We start from the raw sequence: 18,863 nt of genomic DNA, 5'->3' as shown, positions 1-18,863 counted from the left end.
GAGTCTTCCACTGAGCAGAGACTCAACCGACAAGTGTGGCAGTGGGGCTGCAGAGTACAATGCTGGACAAAGGGTGTCAAATGTGGACTTCTACTTTGTGATAAACCAACACCAGGAAAGAGGTGTGGACAAGCCAAGATGGCAGTCTTTTTCTGTGATGTCAGTTTCTTTTTTTAATATAACAAATAAGGAGAGACTTTTAAGAGATGGATGCATCATAATAAGTTAGTTCACTTTATTTGTTCATGTTCCTCAACCACTTGCTACTATTTAGATTCCAAACCTTTGCATCTTGTAGTTGGAACTTCTACTTGATCTACTTCTGGATGTCCTTGCTTGCCTGTTTCCTCTAACCTGTGGGGGTGGAAGGTTGGTGTCTTGTAATTAAAGCTATGTATCAATCTTCATCCTCAGTCAAATACTACATTATTTTCTTGTAGGTTTTTTACTCTTTTTTATATTTTCATCCTACTTGGCAACCTCTTAAAGAGATACTTCAGAACCTTCAGGTGTACTACTAAATGCAGGGTGGCACATTGGCTTCTGGGAGAAGTTGCTGTTTCTCCAAGCAATCAAAACACATTTTCACCATCCAGTTCTTGATAAAGTATGATGATAGAACTCTCCACCTGACCCATCCATTACCTTCAAATTGACTTTGTGCATGCACAGGGTAGCCACTGGTAGTATCTAGGACTAGGATAGGCCTCAGGAAGACACCCATACATTTTTGGATATTTTAACACTTGCATTTTTGTTGCAATTACTTTTTATATACTTTTAAAGAGACATTAACCTTTTTGCATAATAGCATTTAAATTCTTGGACGAGCTTATTGACAGAAGGCGAAGCCTTGATTTGCCTGCGCTTCATTTCCTAAAATTACCTGCAGCAGGGACATCTGTGTGGACAGGACGCTAGGAGGTGCACAAAATTGGGCAGTTGGTCTGCTGCACGGGACGTGCGTATCGTTAGCAAGGGAGGCCTTGATTTGCCCGCACTTAATTTTCCGACATTGTGTGCGGCTTGGACGGCCACAGGGACAGAGCACCAGGAGGCACACCAGTCGGTCATGCTGTGAGAGACGTGCTTATCGATGGAGGGGGAGGTCTGCATTTGCTCGCACTTCAGATCCCGACACTGCATGCGGCAGGCGTGGCTGCATGGACAGAGCTCCAGGAGATGCACAAATAGGGGCAGTCGGTCCCTCTGTGCAGGACGTGTCCCAGCGCGGTCCAGGAGAAGACAGGGCCAAGAGCGGGCCTGTCTTCATCCGTCATCGCCCGAAAGAGGCTGGGCTAGGCCACCCCACTAATGTCTGCAGCAACATGGTTCTTACAGTAAGTGGTGGCCAGTTGTACCAATTTTATTCAGCTCCGCTAGAGTCGCGAAGTGGTGCTTTTTGGGCAAGGACTGTGTCTTGCGCTCTTTGAAGCATATTACAAGATGAGAAAGCACAACAGCTGCAGCAACTGAAAAACTAGTAGGGAATAACACCTTGGATGGGTTACTGCAGAAGCCCATCGGAGTACTTGAAAGGGAGATTGAGTCAGCCGAACAACAGCTGTCCATTGTAGCTCTCCGTCGGCCGCTTCAACGCCACCCCTGCTACCATCTATGCCTCAATATAATTTGTAGTTTAGTCACCAGGGTGTAGTGCTGGGCAATTGCCGGAGAGGCTAGTTACTAATCCCTTTGATCTATCTTTAGTTGAACCCTCATTGGATGAAAAATGCCCTAAAGCTGGTCTGCCTGAAAATTTGGATTCTAGAGGACAGAGAATACTCAGAGAAATATCCCCAAGGAGTAAACCTGCATACACTGCAGTATCTATATGTCTTGGAGCTGATAGAAGGGGGCCTGAGGCAGCATTGAGGGGCTCAAAGGGATTTTCAGTGGAGCAGCTTTTGTAGGAGATAGAGAAGAGACTGTGTCTAGCTGAAAAGCCTATTAGCTGTTGAGGAGACCTTGGAGAAAGTTGTACAAATGTTTACCAATAAACATTTGCCTAAACTTCCTCCTCTTTGGTCGTCTTTGACTAGCCCCAGCCTGGCAGTAGTGTCAATTGGGGTCCCTCTGCCTCCTAATTTGAATTTATGAAGCATGGTGCCCCACTGTAAGGTTGATCACCCTGTCTTTGAACCTGTTGCTGAAGTGCATGGGGCCACGTCTACTGTGATAGCCATGGAACAACGCCAGCAGAACAGTATTGACCCATCCAAGATGGGTGTTGGTGAGGAGAATCCAGAGAGCAGCGGTGGTCGGGAGCCTGCTAACTGTCAGGTTGCAAAGATCAACAAGAAGAAAGGAATTGTGAAAAGGGGTCCTGAATACTTCACCTTCCCCCTAAGTCAAGTCCTCTGGTTGCAGTAATTACAAATGTCCTTAGCCCTCATCTAAGTAGCATGGAATCATTCACTGAATTGAAGAACAAGATTTTACAGTGGTTGCATGTTATTGCTAATTTTCCCTACTCCTTAGCCTCTTCAATAATAGTGGTGAGGAGGGTAGCATGGGTGGGCTTGTTGCATAAGCAATGTGAGGGGGACAGCATTGTGATTAATTGTAATTCTCCCCTAATTGCTAACCAAGTGTTTTCAAACTGTTCCAAGGTTGGCCCAATGTATAGGGGCCCCTTTTTGCACAGACTTGCAGCTTTCTATCCATGTCCAGGTCCCATTCCCCCTGTGGGATTGCACATGGTTTTAGGGAACTTGCAACCTTTAGAGGCCAAGGCTGTGTTTTATTTCTACACAGAAATGCTTGAAGGTGGGATCCTTCTTCACTGGCCGATGTGAACCGACTTAAAAGTCTGGAGAAACAGGGCTCTTTAGGTCCCCTGCCAAACCCTCTCTCGATTGTGGTGGGGAGGTGGAAGCTGGGGACCTTTCAGAGCCCAAAGATGTTAGTTCCCCTGTAGGGATTCAAGAATTTTCCCAGTGGCATTTAACCTATCCAGAGTTAGGAGAAATTTGCACCCAAAGCTCAGCAGATGTTACCCCAGTACAACCCCCTGCGATTTCTGAGGATATAGTCAAAATTATAAGCTAGAATATAGCTGTACTAGAAGCTCTCCAGTCCGGGTTGGGGGGTTATAGACTAGCATACAATTTGTATTTTCTAGGAAACTTGGGACTTGGAGCCCAAGTATAGATGAGGATATAAGAGTTACTGGATTCCTGCTTATAGGATAGCTTCTGGCAGGCCCTCAGGAGGCTTATTAATTTGGCTCAGTGAAAACCTCAAGTGTAGAGCTAGAAAGATGGATCTGGGCTCTGCTGATATACAGGGCCTAGTTCTATCTACTAACATAGAGTTCCCGCTTCTGTTGATCAATCTTTATAATAGAAGTGTGGGAAAGAGTAGTGAATCAGAAACCCTTTGTATGTTAGACAATCAGCTTACAAGATGTGACAGAGCCTTTTATGTTTTGATAGCTTGGGTTTTCAATACTACTTTTGAGCCCTGTCCAGTGGCCCAGGAGCTCTGCTGGGAAGAGGACCACTTTTGGGGTATCCCAAAATTGTCTATTCCTCGCAGGTGTAGGTTGACCAGGGCTTCGCTACAGGTTGTTGATATTATGCTATCACATGGCCTCTGGGCATATAATGGCTGTTCTCATTCAGATGCCAATTTAGTCCCAACATTTAGATATGGAATGTGCAGGAGCCATATAAATAACCTGCTTTTAAATGTACGCCTGTGGGACCATATGTTGGTCTTGGAGCACAAAGAAAGTGATCATCATCACTTGTTACGCTCTATTAGAAATGTGTTTCTGTGTTCAGAGGACACTGTTCCTGGGGATCCTGGCCAACATCTTATAGTGATGAACAAAAGGTGAAATGTCAAGTAGGAAGTGCTTGAATCCTCCCCATCCACTATTGCCACCCTATATGTATCGATGGCCAACCACATTAAAGATATGCTTCCACATGGGTCCGATCATGGGAAGTTAGTGGATAAGCATTTGAAATTATATGATTCTCTTAAAGTTTTATTTATCAAAGATTCAGTAGGAAAGATGGGGCAAAGCAAATCCATGAGTGGTACACAAAATCATGTAGGAAAGCACAAAACAGGTTACTTAGGACACTCAAAAGTGGGAATAGATGTGCAATAAAGCAATCTAGTGTGAGCTATAGGTTGGAGCTGAACCACGCCTGGAGTCAATGGGAGGTGAAACGCTGGGAAGATCTTTTCTAAGCAGTGAGGCGCAATGATCACAGGTAGTTTTGGAAGCTGGTATCATATGATAGTGGGGTGCCTTAGCCTCTGATGGGGTAATCAATTCTACCAGATGAATGGGTTCTACATTTTAGCTCACTCTATTCTGGTGGGGATGACCCCAGACCTGAAGCGGTAGTGTTTTTTTTTTGGGGGGGGGGGGCAGAGAGCTCCTCGACTTGAGTTTACTTTAACTGAAACATTAGCGGCTGTAAACTCACTTAAATGGGGCAAGGACCTAGGCCTTGATAAAATACCAGGTGACCTCTACAAGTCTAATCCTGTTATTTGGGTACCTTATATCAACACGGTCTGCAATGCAGTTGCTGCTGGTGCGCCTATTCCCCACCCTTGGAAGGGGGCAGAAATAGTCCCTCTTTTTACAAAGGGCAGCCCTAGTGATCCAGTAAATTTTCTGTCGATCAGTCGGATTGACAATCTGCAAATGATTTTTGCCAGGCAGATCCTGGATCGGCTGATGTAATAGATTGAGGAGAGCGGGACCATATCAAGCTTTCAGGCAGGATTTAGACCTGCATTCTGCACAGTAGATCAAGCCCTGAGATTTCTGTCAATCAGACGGAAGACTGTCGATATTGGTGGGGGGATCTTATATGTTGTTTTCATTGACCTTTGAGGAGCTTTCGATTTCGTTCCAAGGGGAAAGCTGTGGTGCACGTTGAAGAGAATGGGTGTTCCACCTGAGCTTTTAAATTTGATTATTAGCCTACATGAAGTTACATATGTGTGAATCAGGTGTGGCAATAATGATGAATTGACAGATCCAATTAATGTCGAGAAGGGGGTGCAGCAAGGCTGTGTTTTGGCCCCCACATTCTGCCTTCTGCATATCAATAACTGCATTGTGTATTTTGCCAATTGCGTGAATGACTCGCCTATCTTGGCAGGTCAAAAAATACTGGGGTAGTTCTATGCGGATTATACTCTTATCCTGGTGAAAACTATGAGGAGTTTCCAGAATCTAATTAATAATTTATTTTCATTTTGCAAAGATTATCAGCTTGAGGTCAATGCAGTAAAAACAAAATTGATGGTTTGTTGTCCCGGGAAGAAAACGGTGAATGCTAGAGTGTCTCTGAATTCTGTTAACTTAGAGAGAGTCACTAAATTTGACTATCTAGGGGTAGGACTAACTGATTCGGGTAGGTGGGATGCCCATATCAGGAAAAGCTCATATAGTACGTTATAGGGGAGAACCTTATGCTGGATGGCTTAAGTTACTCAGTGTACCCCCATTAAACCCTGTAATGGAAATATATAAGACCTAGGAAAGGGAAGCATCCCAGTATGGTGCTGAGATGTGGAGTTTAAGTAATTTGAATATCCTTGCAGTTAAGGAAAATAATTTCCTAAAATACATCACTGGGATAGGGAAGGGCACCCCGCTGGTGCCTTTAAGGTTAGATCTCTGGTTGCATCCAATTACAGACTTTACAGTTTTAAAATCCCTTATGTACTGTATTCAGCTTTGGAGAACGTAGGAATTAGAACCTTAAAGGGAGGGACTAAGGGATATAATGGGGCAAGCCAATTTTCTGGAGAAGGTTAGATGGATGTGGAGGCTGAGATTAACATGGTTAGAGCTTGGCTTCCCCCAGTTCTGAGATAATCCTGAAGCGATTCCATCCAGCGCTGTTCCGTTAGTCGTGCAGATATTTTAGGAGAGGGCTACTGCCCAAGTTTTTCAAACGGGCGCAAAAGGCCGTCTGACAAGTGAATATCTACTTATAAAGCAGGAACCACTAGCAGAACCTCTCATGGACCTGATTAGACCAGCCAGTGTTGATACCTGTTACTACAGTTTAGATAGGGTACCTTACCTGTGACTGCTTTTACTACCCAGTGGTCCCCTTTGAGGCAAGTGTAAACTGTGTTTGGTGACCGAGGAAACAGATGAATACCTTCTCTTTTTTCTGCCCTATTTGCATAGCCCCAAGGAGAAAATGGATTGTCCCCCTATGTAAAAACCTAACAATCCTTGATTGTGTCAATTCTTATAGTCTTTGTAATAGTGATCCATTGTTGGTGATTGTAATAGCTATTTCAAAATTCATCTTTGCTATCTGTTCTATTCAATGCAGAGAACTTAAGGCTTTTGGTTGAGTTGGCTTAGAGCCATTGATTACCATAGTTTTATCTCTACATGATCTCCAGCATTGATATGGGTCCGAGTGTTCTCCGTTATTTATGCAGTTTGAAATTAGATTTTTTGCACCTTGATTGTTGATCTCTATGAATGATTAAGACAGTTTGGAGTATAGATACATTTTAGTGAGATCATTAGCACTGATATAGGACTAACTGTTCTTGACTATTTGCACTGTTTGCTATATGAATTTGGGAAAATGACGGATGACCTTAATGGATGACTTATCTTTTTTTGGGTTTGTAAATATACCTATATATTTTTTGTTTTAAACTATTTTTATTGATTCTATTTTTATTATATGGCGATGAGATTTTATATTTTGATATGTCCATAAAATTTGAATTTGAATCCTTGAACGTGTTTCATTATTTTTGACAGATATTTATATTCTTTTAATTAGGACTAGACATTTAAGTTCTATATTTGCCCAAATGTATTTTTGTTTGTTTGGTTTGTTTCACCTATACCTCGCAAATTGTCTCCATGAACTTTCTTGTTGTTTGGATTGATCTGCCAATCCTAAGCAAGGGCTTTTTTATTGATAACACTTCACTTCTGTGAAATCTTATGGCCAGATTGGTCCCTACTCACAACATTATGGCTTCTCATCTCAAAACCTTGATAGTACAGTAATGAAAAATAATGTCAGCTAGGCTGAACGTTCCAACATTATGGAACAACTTGCCACATGTGCTTATTGCCAATGTCTGTACCTTTGGAAATGTCATACTAAGTTTCTGTTATCAACACCAGGTATTGCGACCCATGTGATTGCAGCCAGCCTAGAACTCAATTGCCTACTGACTTGAAATATCCTCAGGGTCAAAGGTGTTGTCTATGAAAAATGTCACATGCACGATTACTGGGTTACAAAGATTTACTCTGCTCTGAATGTCAAATTAATATACTTAGATGTAAAAATATGTTAGCTAAACCTAAAACCATCCTACCACCACCATAACCATCACTACCCTCTAATCACAAACACTCTAACCACCACCACCATCCTCACCACAATCACCCTACCACAATCCTAACTGACCATACCCACCCATCACCACCCCCAGCCACCAACCCTAAACACCTGCATCCTACCACCATAATAACCATCATCACCCTAACCACACTCAATCCACCCTAACCCCCAAACCCTAAACTAACCAACACCTTACCCTAACAGCCACATAAATATCACCACAGTCTAACCCCTACCACCCTGACAACAACCACCATAACCAACCCTAACCACCTCTGCCATAACCACCACCCTACATTAACCACCACTACCTTACTCTAACCATTATCACAATATCCTAAGCATTGCCATCATACCCTATCTACCACCACCCTACCTTAATCAACACCCTACCTTAAGCAACACCCTACTTTAACTACAACCATAACCATCACCACCTTCACCCTAACCACAACCACCACCCTACCTTAACCAACATCCTGTCCCAACTACCAAACTAACCAACACTAACACCTTCACCACCACTACTACCAACACTCTACCACCACCCTAACCACAACCCCCACTACCCTAACCACAACTACCATCATCTTAACCACCACTCTAACATACCTACTCCTACCCTACCCACCAACCTACCCTAACCACCAACATCCATGCCTAACCACCATCCTAACTACCATGCCTCCCTAACACCATGCTTCCCTACCCACCATCATAACTACCCCTAACAACAACCACCCTAACCACAGCCACCCTATTCAACACCACAACACAACTCTAACCACAATAACCCTAACCACCAAGCTAACAACCAACCATAACCCCCACTGCCTTCACCTCCACCATCACCCTAAACTTTGCCCTAACCATCCCCACTTTACATAACCTGCACCCTACTCTAACCACTATTACCTTAACCAATCTCACCCTACTACCACCACCACCACCACTGGACCCTTCCCATACATCCACCTTAACACCTCCCTAACCTATACAGGAGACCATTCTCCAAAGAGATCAGGTGATTTTTGGGCTCTGCGTCAGCTGGCTGGTCCTCAGCCTGCTGTCTGAGGCCTACGAGAGTAGAGCACACCTTCTGCTCTGCGCAGAACTCCTCCCTGGTGGGACGACCCCCTCTTGCTACCAATGGGTTAGCTCGGGTAGGTCTCCCAGTTTGACCACTTGTTCCCCTGTAGGTGTCGGGGCGCCCCCCTCGAGGACAGCCTCCTCCCTGACTGTGGGAACTTCCAGTTGGGTTTTCCGCGCCCTTTGCCCTTACTCTTGGCAGTCACCATGGCCATTGTTTCAGGCTCCAGGTCTGTCTGATCACCCTGACTGGCTGCCTTGGACCGAGTGGTCGCACAAGCCCACTCTGGCAACCCCAACATCCCCAAGTGTAACCTGAGCTCCAAGTCCTTCCAGGCGGAAGTATGTAGGTCATTGTCCAACAGACAGTCAACCGGCATAGTGGGACTCACAGCTACCATCAAGGAACCTGAGACCCCCCCCCCCCACTTAAAGGGAACCTGTGCCACCCTACACTGGTGCTCTGAATTGTCCACTGAAACTACTTGGTAGGATACACCAGGGACTAACTCCTCTTCAGGCACCAGGTGACTCCGTACCATGTTTACAATGGCTGCAGTATCTCTGAGAGCCTCTACCCTTTGCCCATTGATGGTCACCCTCTGCCTGTATCTTTCAGTATTATCAGGCATTAGGCTCCTTTGGACCATCTCACTGTCCCCTAGTGAGACAAGGGTCATCTCGGTTGATTCCCCACACCCACCTGGACCAACTCCTCTCCAAGCACTACAATGGCCAACCCCTTGGTCTGCCCGCCGGTGGGTCGCTGGGTCCACTTGGGACATTTGGGATCCCCCTTCATGTGACCCACCTGGGCACACGCAAAGCACTTAGGTTTCTAATCTCGTGGAGGGTGGGAATTATTACCTGGGTTACTAGATTGGGGCCCTTTGGAGAACTCCTTTTGTTTATCCTTGTCCCCCCACTCTGCTGCTGGGAACCCTGCCCACCTTCAGCGGAGTCTCCACCATAAACCTTCTTGTGGACCCTGGTACTCACCCAGCAGTCGGCCTCTATAGCAAGCTTCCTGGGGTCAGTCAGCTTAGTATCAGTCAAGCCCTGCCTCAGCTCTGAAAAACATAGACTGTACAAGTGCTCCCATTCAATTAAGTTGTACATCCCCTGAAAATCTGTCATGTTACTGCCCTTCACCCAACCATCCAGCGCTCTGCAAAAAGAATCTACACATCTAACCAGGTCTGTGAATCTCTAAATTGATCTGTGTACTTGGCAGGAGTGAGACCATACCTGGTGAGAAGGGCCTCCTTCATATCAGCATAGGTGAGGTTGTACCCTTTATCGAAAGCTAGCAAGGTGTCCCTCCCCTCCTCTGTGAAGTGGTTCCACAATCGTGGTCCCCAATTCTTTTCAGGGATCCCATTCATGTGGATAGATGTCTCATATCCCTGAAACCACTTCTGGATATCATCTCCCTTCTTGTACTCCCTTCCTAAATTCTTGGGAATGTAAACTATCCTATCTGAGTGCACTGGGGTACTGCTGCCACCATTGCTGCTGGATCTACTTTTTTGATCCAGCTCCTTTACCCTAAGCTCATGATCCAAGAGCATTTTCTCAGTTTTTAACCTCTCCAACGCAATCTGGTGCCTCCTGGCTTCACTCCTGTCTCCCACCTCCTATGGAGTCAGGCCCTTAGAATCACCACTGCTGCCTGACCCGGAGAGTACTTCCCCGCTAACAGCTCCTGCACCCTCAGCACATCTTCCTTGGCATTTGGGTCCACGGACTCCCCAGTTTGATCCTTAGACAGCCCACTGGCAGTTCTGGCTGCTACCCAGCCCCTCAGCATCTTTTGTAGCTCCTCCTTCTTGGTGAGACCTCTGACTTAGACTTTGAGGTTTTTGCAAACTGCCTTCAGTTCCTTTGTGGTGTAGGTTTCCAGCCTATCCTCCTCAAAAACCAAATCCTGGGAGGCAACTGATGATGCTCTTGACTGAGACATGATGTTGTTGAAGCTCACTTGAACTCAAGACCAAAAATAGTCTAAAGGAAAAATTCAAAAAAATCTCTATGTGGCAGGTCTGCAATATGGTAGTAGTGTACACCAATCACTGTGGGTCAAGTGCAAATGCAAGTCCTATCCTCATCGCTGACAACCAATATTAGAAATGGGGTCGCTAGTCAGTTTGCACCCTGTCCAAGTAGGGACCCTTACTCTATTCAAGATAAGGGAGATACCCGCTAAGATAACCCCTGCTCACCACTTTGGTAGCTTGGCACGAGCAGTCAGGCTCATCTCAGAAGCAATGTGCAAAGCATTTGCACATAGCACACAGTAATAGGGGAAAACACTACAAAAGGGCACCACACCAGTTTTAGAAAAACAGCCAATATTTATCTGTATAAAACAAGACCAAATACAATGAAAATCTAACATACAGTAATAAATAGATGAATTCTGCAAAAGTTACTTAAAAAGACAGTTTCTTAAATCGTTAGCTCCATCTGGGGCTATCACGGCCTTGTGATCAACAAAACCAACAGTTCAGGCCGGCCACTGTATCACGGGCCAGCTATGGTGTTGGGAAGACCCGCAAGCTGTACCTTTGGATTTGCAGTGTATCGTGATCCTCACGATGAGATCTAGAGAGCAGCGTCGCTGTCGTTGCGGTGTCGGTTCCGGAGGTCGGTGCGGAGTCATCGGGCCATTGAAAACACCCACGTTGAGGATCGAACTCCGGGCTGATGAAGTCAGGAGCGCTTGTGTAGATGGCGTTGGGGCTGTGGTTCGAAGCAGGACGATGCGATGTGCAGTGCCCACAGGTCATGGTGTTGTCACGATCTGTGTGATGCTTCTCACCTTTGACTGAAGGGTTTGAAAAAGCACCCGGTCTTCTGCTGGTTCCGGATAGACCAAGATAGGGGCGACCCTTTCTAGTAGCCACAATGCTGCTGGACAGGAAGACACCAAAGCAGACCGTACCCTCCAGAAGGAGTCCCAGAGGAAAAAAAAACAAAAATTGTAAAAATCTCAAAAACAGGAACTCCTGAAAAAGAGGAATGAAACCGGAATGAAAACTAGAAAAAAGAGGAGAAATTCACAACCAGAGGAACAGGAACTGGAAAACAAACGACGAACAGGAGAGAAGATCACCACCAAGAGGAAGTGTTTGCAACACGAGGCAGATCAGGACTGAGTGACTTATATACTGGAAGACAGGAAGTGACAACACAGGAAAAGAAATCAACACCATCTTGGATTGGGAAAAGGCCCATAGAAGAGAATGGGAAAAAAGTAGCAGTATAAGAGAAAAAGGGCATGCTGGGAAAAAGGAACAAAAAAAAGACAACATGGAACCTTGCAAGGAGACAGCATAGAGACCAGGAAGAAGAAAAAGACAAGAGCACAGAAAAAATAGAAGAAAAGAAGAAAAAGGAAAAGAAAAAGGAAGGAGTCCACCATCAACAGAAAATAAAAAATAAAAAATATTACAAGGACAGGTAAGGACGACGCAACCGGGAGCATGAAAAATGCTTCCTGGCATGCGTTGCAAGAGGCGGGATAAAACGCGGGGGATGGCGCTCCGATAATCTGAGGCGCGGTCCGACCATGGTTGTAAACAGAGACCCCGCAGTAAAGCGTGGCATCACAGGTGCAGGCAACAGCTCGGTAATGGCATCCAGCGGCATTGGTGAAACCAGGGCTGCGGTGTGAAGCGGGGTTGTGCGACGTGCAGCATCCACGGGTCACGGTGAAGACAAGGACGCCTGGTGACGACACTGGAGTCGATGGTGCTGATGTCAGTGGACCGGGGTTGTGGTGCAGGGTGGGATGCTGCTTCGTGTACCTCATGAGCGGTGTCCACAGGCCACGGTGAGGGCAGCGGTGGCATTGTCAGCAGGAGCTGCATCGTCGATGATGCCCAGGCTACTGTGTGAGCAAGGCGATGGCGAGTGTGGGGCCCCCAGGTAACGGTGCAAGCAGCGGCTCGGTGGCGGCATCAGATGGCGCTAGTGAGGCAAGGGTTGCAGTGCAAAGAGGAGCAGTGCAGCTCCGTGCGGCATCGGCAGGTCACAGTACACTCAGTGGTGTCATTGACGACATTGTAGTGGTTTTTCTTCTGTTGCAGAACAAAACACACAGTTCCCAGTGCTGTAGGTAGAAGAAGCTGAAGTCTTTGATATCCCTGAGACTTCTAACAGGAGGCAAGCTCTACTCTAAGCCCTTGGAGAACTCTCTCAAGCAGAATACACAGCACAGTTCAACCTTTGCTCTCTTTTAAGGAAGAAGCCCTTGGGGATACTTAGGGCCTACCTTAGGGATGCCTTGTATGTACTAAAAGGCAAGGCTTGGGCCTGACAAGTGGGTACACTTGCCAGGTTGAATTGGCAGTTTAAAACTGCACACACAGACACTGCAGTGGCAGGTCTGAGACATGTTCACAGGGCTACCCATGTGGGTAGCACAACCAGTGATGCAGGCCCACTAGTAGCCTTTGATTTACATGCCCTGGGCACCTCTTGTGCCCTTTACTAGGGACTTCCCAGTAAATCAAATATGCCAATCCTGGATAAACCAATCACCAGTACAATTCACATAGGGAGCACTTGCACTTTAGCACTGATTAGCAGTGGTAAAGTGCACAGAGTCAACAAATCAGCGGAAAAAGAGTCAAGTATACCATTAAAACAGGAGGCCAGAAGGCAAAAAGACAGGTAAGACATGCCAAAAAACTGCCAGGTCTAACAATCACCCGAACATCACCCCCACTCTGGCAACCACCACTGTCCTAACCACCCTACCCTACCCACCACTTACTCCAAACTCAACCACCATAACTACCACCTTAACAACCACCATTCAAACCACCATCCCTACCAATACCATCATCCTACCACCCCATACCACAACCCTCACCACTACTACCCTCACCACCACTACCCTTACCACCATCACCCTAACCACGACTGCCGCCACCATAACAACTGCTACTACCCTCCCCATCACCATCCCCAGCCTTACCACCATCACCCTGACCACCTTCTACATCACCATCATCACCCTTACTTCTCCCTACTTTAACAACCACCCCCACTCTTTCATTAAACATGGCTCTCAATTCTAGTAGAAGTTTTTCATTTCTAACAAGCAATTACAGTTACATTTTTTATTTTCATTTTCACTAAAAGTTGTGGCCTACGTTTGTGTTTGTTTACTCACAAACTACTTGTTCTTACCTGAAACTATGCATCTAGGTATCCCAAAAAGTTAAGTCATATCAAAGATCGAAAAAACATTTGCACAGCATCTCTAGTTATCTATCAACCTGCCACCCTTTATCTATAGAAATCAATATGTTAACATTAAGAAAGCACTCCATGGTAGGATATTGCTGTGAACCCTACGGCGAGTGCTTACCAGGCAGATTTACATTTGCATAAACTTCACATTTGATTGCAGTGTACATTACAGTTGCTATGCAGTGGTGTTGGACCTGTCCTTTTCTGTGGTGTCATTCCCAAACCTTTTGCCTTCCTTCTCCCCTTTTGCTGAATTAATTTTTGTTGGCTTTAGCACTCTGGCCACTTTACCAGTGCCAACCAGTGCTAAAGTGCATCTGCTTAAAACATAATACCACTGGCGTATCCACAAAAGGCATATTTAATTGACTTATAAGTCCCTAGTAAAGGGCACTACATCTGGCCAGGTCATGTAAATTAAATGCTACTAGTGAGCCCCAGGCACTGATTGTGCCACCCACTTCAGTAGACCCTTTAACCATGTTTCAGGCCTGCCATTTCAGATTATGTGTGCGCAGTTTCAAACTGCCATGTCAACTTGGCAAGTTAGCCATCTTGCCAAGCCCAATCCTTCCTTTTTAATACATGCAAGTCACCCCCAATGTAGGCACTGGCTGGACAGCCCCAAGGACAGGGTGCAGTGTTTTTAAAAATGTGGACATGTATTTTAGTATTACATGTTCATCTAGTGAAAACCTGTTAAATTAATTTTTCACTACTGCAAGGCCCATCCCTCTGATAGGTTAACATTGGGGTTTCCTTATTATATTTTATAAGTGTAATTTCCAATTGGAAAAAGATGGATATTTCAAGCTGGTGTCTCTCGGCTCACAATTTAAAATCACAACTAATGGTGAAATCGAATTTTAAGTTATAATTTAGAAAAAGCCACTTTTAGAAAGTTGGCAATTTTCTACTTTAGCTATTCTGTGCCCCTGCATCTTTGAATACACATCTGAGGTGGGTGACAGTTGGGCTTTGTGCATTTCTTCTGGACAGCCACAAACAAATGGAGCTTAGGTGTACCTGATGGGCTACCCATGGCCCATTAACATTCTGGTCAAGAAGGGAGGGAGGAGCTGACACTTGCGCCTGAATGGGCTCTGATTTCCCCACACAAAGTGCTGCATACCTCCCTGTAGTGAGTCTGGAGACAGGGCAGGAAAGGTAGGGACTTTGTCCACTTCAAAGGTCTCTCTTTGACGTTTTTCCCACTTCAAAGGCAAAAGTGGGTATAAGTTATGGATCTCAGACATCACCACTTCAGTACACTTGTGAACCTGAGGACATTCTACCAGGAAAGAGGACTGCTGTGCTGCTGAATGGACTGCTGCTCTGTTGGGCTCTATTGGACTCGTGCTCTGTTGTGCCTACCCTGATGCCTGCTGCCCTTCTTTGCTAGGAGAGAGAAGGTTTTGATGTACATCTTTACATCCTCAGAACCAAAGTGACTCCAAAGGTTTGCTGGCTTGCCTCCTGTTCTGATGTCTCTGGTACATCATAGACTTTACTCTATCCTGCAAAAGCACCTGGACTTTGCTTGCTGCACGTTTAGCTCTCCCAAGTGGTGTTAATCAAGTCCTGGGCAATTGCAAGTGGGTATAAAGTGCTATAACTGTAAGGTCCATGCACCACCATTGTTGTGCCAGTCAGAACCGACCCATGTTTCCCTTAACACCATTGCATTGCCACTGAGGACAAATACATCGCATCACCAGCTTTGTGGCTCGAACAACACATCACCTTCATCATCACAAAGGGGTTCGCCAATGCAAAGCTGTTTAATGACATTGCATCGATGTCTCAGCATCTCAAGCTTGGTCCCTGTATTTGACCCACACTCCATTGTGGTCAGCCTGACTTGTCAGATTCCACCCGGTATAGCACAACCTGAATGATGCATCATGCAGATATTCTTTAAAAATTCATATCTCAACTTCTACGTTTTTGATTTTTGTCATTTTGGTCTTGTTTTGTTCATAAGATTAAGCTCTGTATTGCACAAATACATTACAATTTACCTCCTGATTTAAGCATGCCTGCTCTGTGCCAACCTACCAGAAAATGAGCATAGATTCATTTATGGTGTGTAACTGACTTACCCTGACTAGGATTGTGGTCCCTACTTGGACAGGGTGCATGCCTCTGCCAACTAGAGACCAAGGGCCAGATGTATCATTATTTTGAATAGCGATTACCTAATTGAGATTTTCTGTGAATCGCAATTAGGTAATCGCTGTTTGAATGTATGAAACTCTGAGTTTCATTTAGCATCTCCCAATGGCTCACAAATCGACCTACCTCATTAATATACATGAGGTAGGTCACAATTTACCAACCATTTAGGAAATGCTAAAATCACACGAATGGTGGCCTGCTGGCCTCAGCAGACCACCATGTCTGTGATTGCTTTTAAATTAAGCAATCATCTTTTTTAAATTAAGCCCATTTTCCTCAACGGAAAATGGGATGCATTTAAAAAAAGAAAAATTAAACCTATTTTTCATTTTTTAGGAGAAGGAAGTGATCTGTGGGACCACTCCCTGCTCATAAAAAATGTTTTTGCATGCAACCAAAAAGGGGAAAGGATCCCTTAGGGATCCCGTTCCTTTTCCAAATGGGTTACCACCTACTTGGAGTAGGTGGTAAAATGTGAATGTTTTGTGACCGCATTTCAGTTGCAAAACGTTATTACAAACTGCTGCAATTCGGTATTAGGAAGAGATGCCCTTGACACGTCCCTTACTAATACCGAATCGGTATGTATGCACAATTCCAAATTGTGATTCAGTAACATGTTACCGAATCACAGATTTGAATTCATACAGAACAAAATAAATTTTTGCGGTTGCAAATGCCCCGATCGGGCTGTTTGCAACCGCAAAAATGCATGATACATATGGCCCTAAATTTCTAACAAGTTGGAAAAAGAATAGTTAGTGTTCACCACATTATGTATCATACTTTTTTATAATGAAACTTACAAGCATAGTCTGGTTGTATGAGCTTTCCATCCTCTTCTTATGTTTGGCCCTTCCCTGGAACACAGTTGTATTAATTGTGCCCTTCCACTGCCAGGCTTTCCTTTTTTCTTTTTGGCTAAGCACTCCATGAGACTGCAAGCTTCTTCCAGCTATCTCCCTCATGTACTTCTCTTCACCCCTACACAGCCCTCCAGGCTGCAATCTCCCAAGAGCTTCTCCCCCATGAACGCCCAAGTTGTGACAGCCCTTGTGTTCTTCTACCCCCACATTGTTCCATGTTGCTTCCACCCACCAATCTTTTCACAAAAAAAACCTCTTTGGCACTATCTTTTTTATTTACAAATCAAACTTGGATCAGTAACAAAATTACGCCATCCCTGCATTTGTGTTATACTAAACTTATTAGCTATGCTGCACAGTATTGCTAAAACTATTGGGAAAGCCAATAGTTCCCAAAGGCAAGGCCTATTGGCTTTGCCACTGCTTGTTTGCCCTGTATGTAATACAACACAAACAATTGCAAACATCACAACAGCTTTGACTACTGCTGACAAAAAAGGTGTGCACAATCTGTACTTAATCAAAAAGGCCCAAGACACTGCTAACTAATTGCATCATAGACACATTGTGAGTTATTTTATTTTCCATTCAGGATTTGCCTGTGGAATAACAGATCAGTGGACTTCAATTTTGATCTCAGGATCCAATGCAGATAACAAAGGATTGTTTATTTTGAGGGTAGTATGTGGGGAAGATGCCCATGTTGTAATCGAGTGCTCCTTCAACTCCTTACATCCCCTCTGTTACTTTAATCAGGATACACAGACTTCAGTGTCAGGCTGGAAACACTTTCAGCTGCTCTAAGCTTATCAGATGGCCAGTGTCCTCGAATTGTCTAAGGATCCACATATCTTACATTAGAAGAAGGAAGAAATCTTTCCATCAAATTCATATTTCTTTCAAATTTATTAGCCTCAAACCTATGTTTAAAAAAACCTAATAAATGCACTTAAAAAAACCTTAGTTGAAGAGGAATTATTCTTGGAGGATTTTAAGATCCAGATCCATAAAGGTTGTGGATCATAGAAATATTATTTTGATAAGGCTTTTTATTGAATGTTTGGCTGTAGTTTTTGAGGTCTAACTGAATTCTTTGTTGTAATTCACGGTGCTGAATTGATTTCATATTTACCTTCTCTAAACAAAAAAGTTGAACACATTTCCTCTTTAAAAACTTTTTCACAATGTCAGGTCTGCTCTTTGACTGTTAATCAGAACACCTGACAAGCTCATTAATGCTTTCCCATCCTTGATGCAAGCATTTACCTATTAATCCTCTCCCGTGTGTGGGGAAAAAACTGCAAACAGATGTTGTCAATAAGCCATTACTGACCCACATTGCACTTCATTTTTTATGTCTTGTAAAACGTATTCTATGATGTCACTACACTACAAACGAAAAGCACATTTTAGATTGTATGTTTTTCATTTCCCAACAACACTCTCTGTATTTAAAATTGGATGCATATTGTTGCCTAGAACACCTATTAAATATTAGGACAATATACCCAACAAAAGCACACACTTCTCAAAACATTAACAGACATATCTGCAGTCCCATCAAACTATAAGTACTAAACATATGACACTCAAATTCTCTAATTCCTTCTAAAAAGTACTACAATGTAATATAAGAAAAACGTAATAAGTAATGTGTAATATAGTCCAAAATTGCCATCTCTGGGTACAGGTCACATTTATAAGCCACTTAATAGCACTATGGGTGCATATTACACAATTAACTGCTTTTTTTTTTCATATACGAATGTTGGACATGGTCCTCTCTTCTGGGTCCGCCCTAAACTTTATACCTTCAAACCTCCTGTTTTCTGAACCCATTTTTGTTGACTTTTAAGACTGCGCACTTTACCACTGCCTACCATTTCTAAAGTACTTGTGCTCTTTCCTTTAACATGGTTGAATTGGCTTACCCAAGTTAGCACATTTAACTTACTTGTAAGACCCCTAGTAAAGTGACACTACAAATGCCCAGGGTCTGTAAATTAAATTCTACTACTGGGCCTGCAGCACTGATTGTACCACACACTTAATAGAGTGCCATCTCAATCTGGCAAAATACATCTTTTGCCAGGCC

At 44.2% G+C, this 18,863-nt stretch overlaps 1 protein-coding gene across 1 annotated transcript in view; it reads left to right on the top strand.

Annotated features, from left to right (window-relative positions):
• Positions 1–18,863, top strand: part of AK5 (adenylate kinase 5) — a 2,252,667-nt gene that overhangs the window by 502,483 nt on the left and 1,731,321 nt on the right. The window lies entirely within an intron of this gene.

The sequence above is a fragment of the Pleurodeles waltl genome, chromosome 4_2 (assembly GCF_031143425.1).
Source record: "Pleurodeles waltl isolate 20211129_DDA chromosome 4_2, aPleWal1.hap1.20221129, whole genome shotgun sequence".
In the NCBI taxonomy this organism is placed as follows: Eukaryota; Metazoa; Chordata; class Amphibia; order Caudata; family Salamandridae; genus Pleurodeles; species Pleurodeles waltl.
Note: the sequence above shows the minus strand (reverse complement) of the source record. Positions and strands in the feature narration are given on the sequence as shown.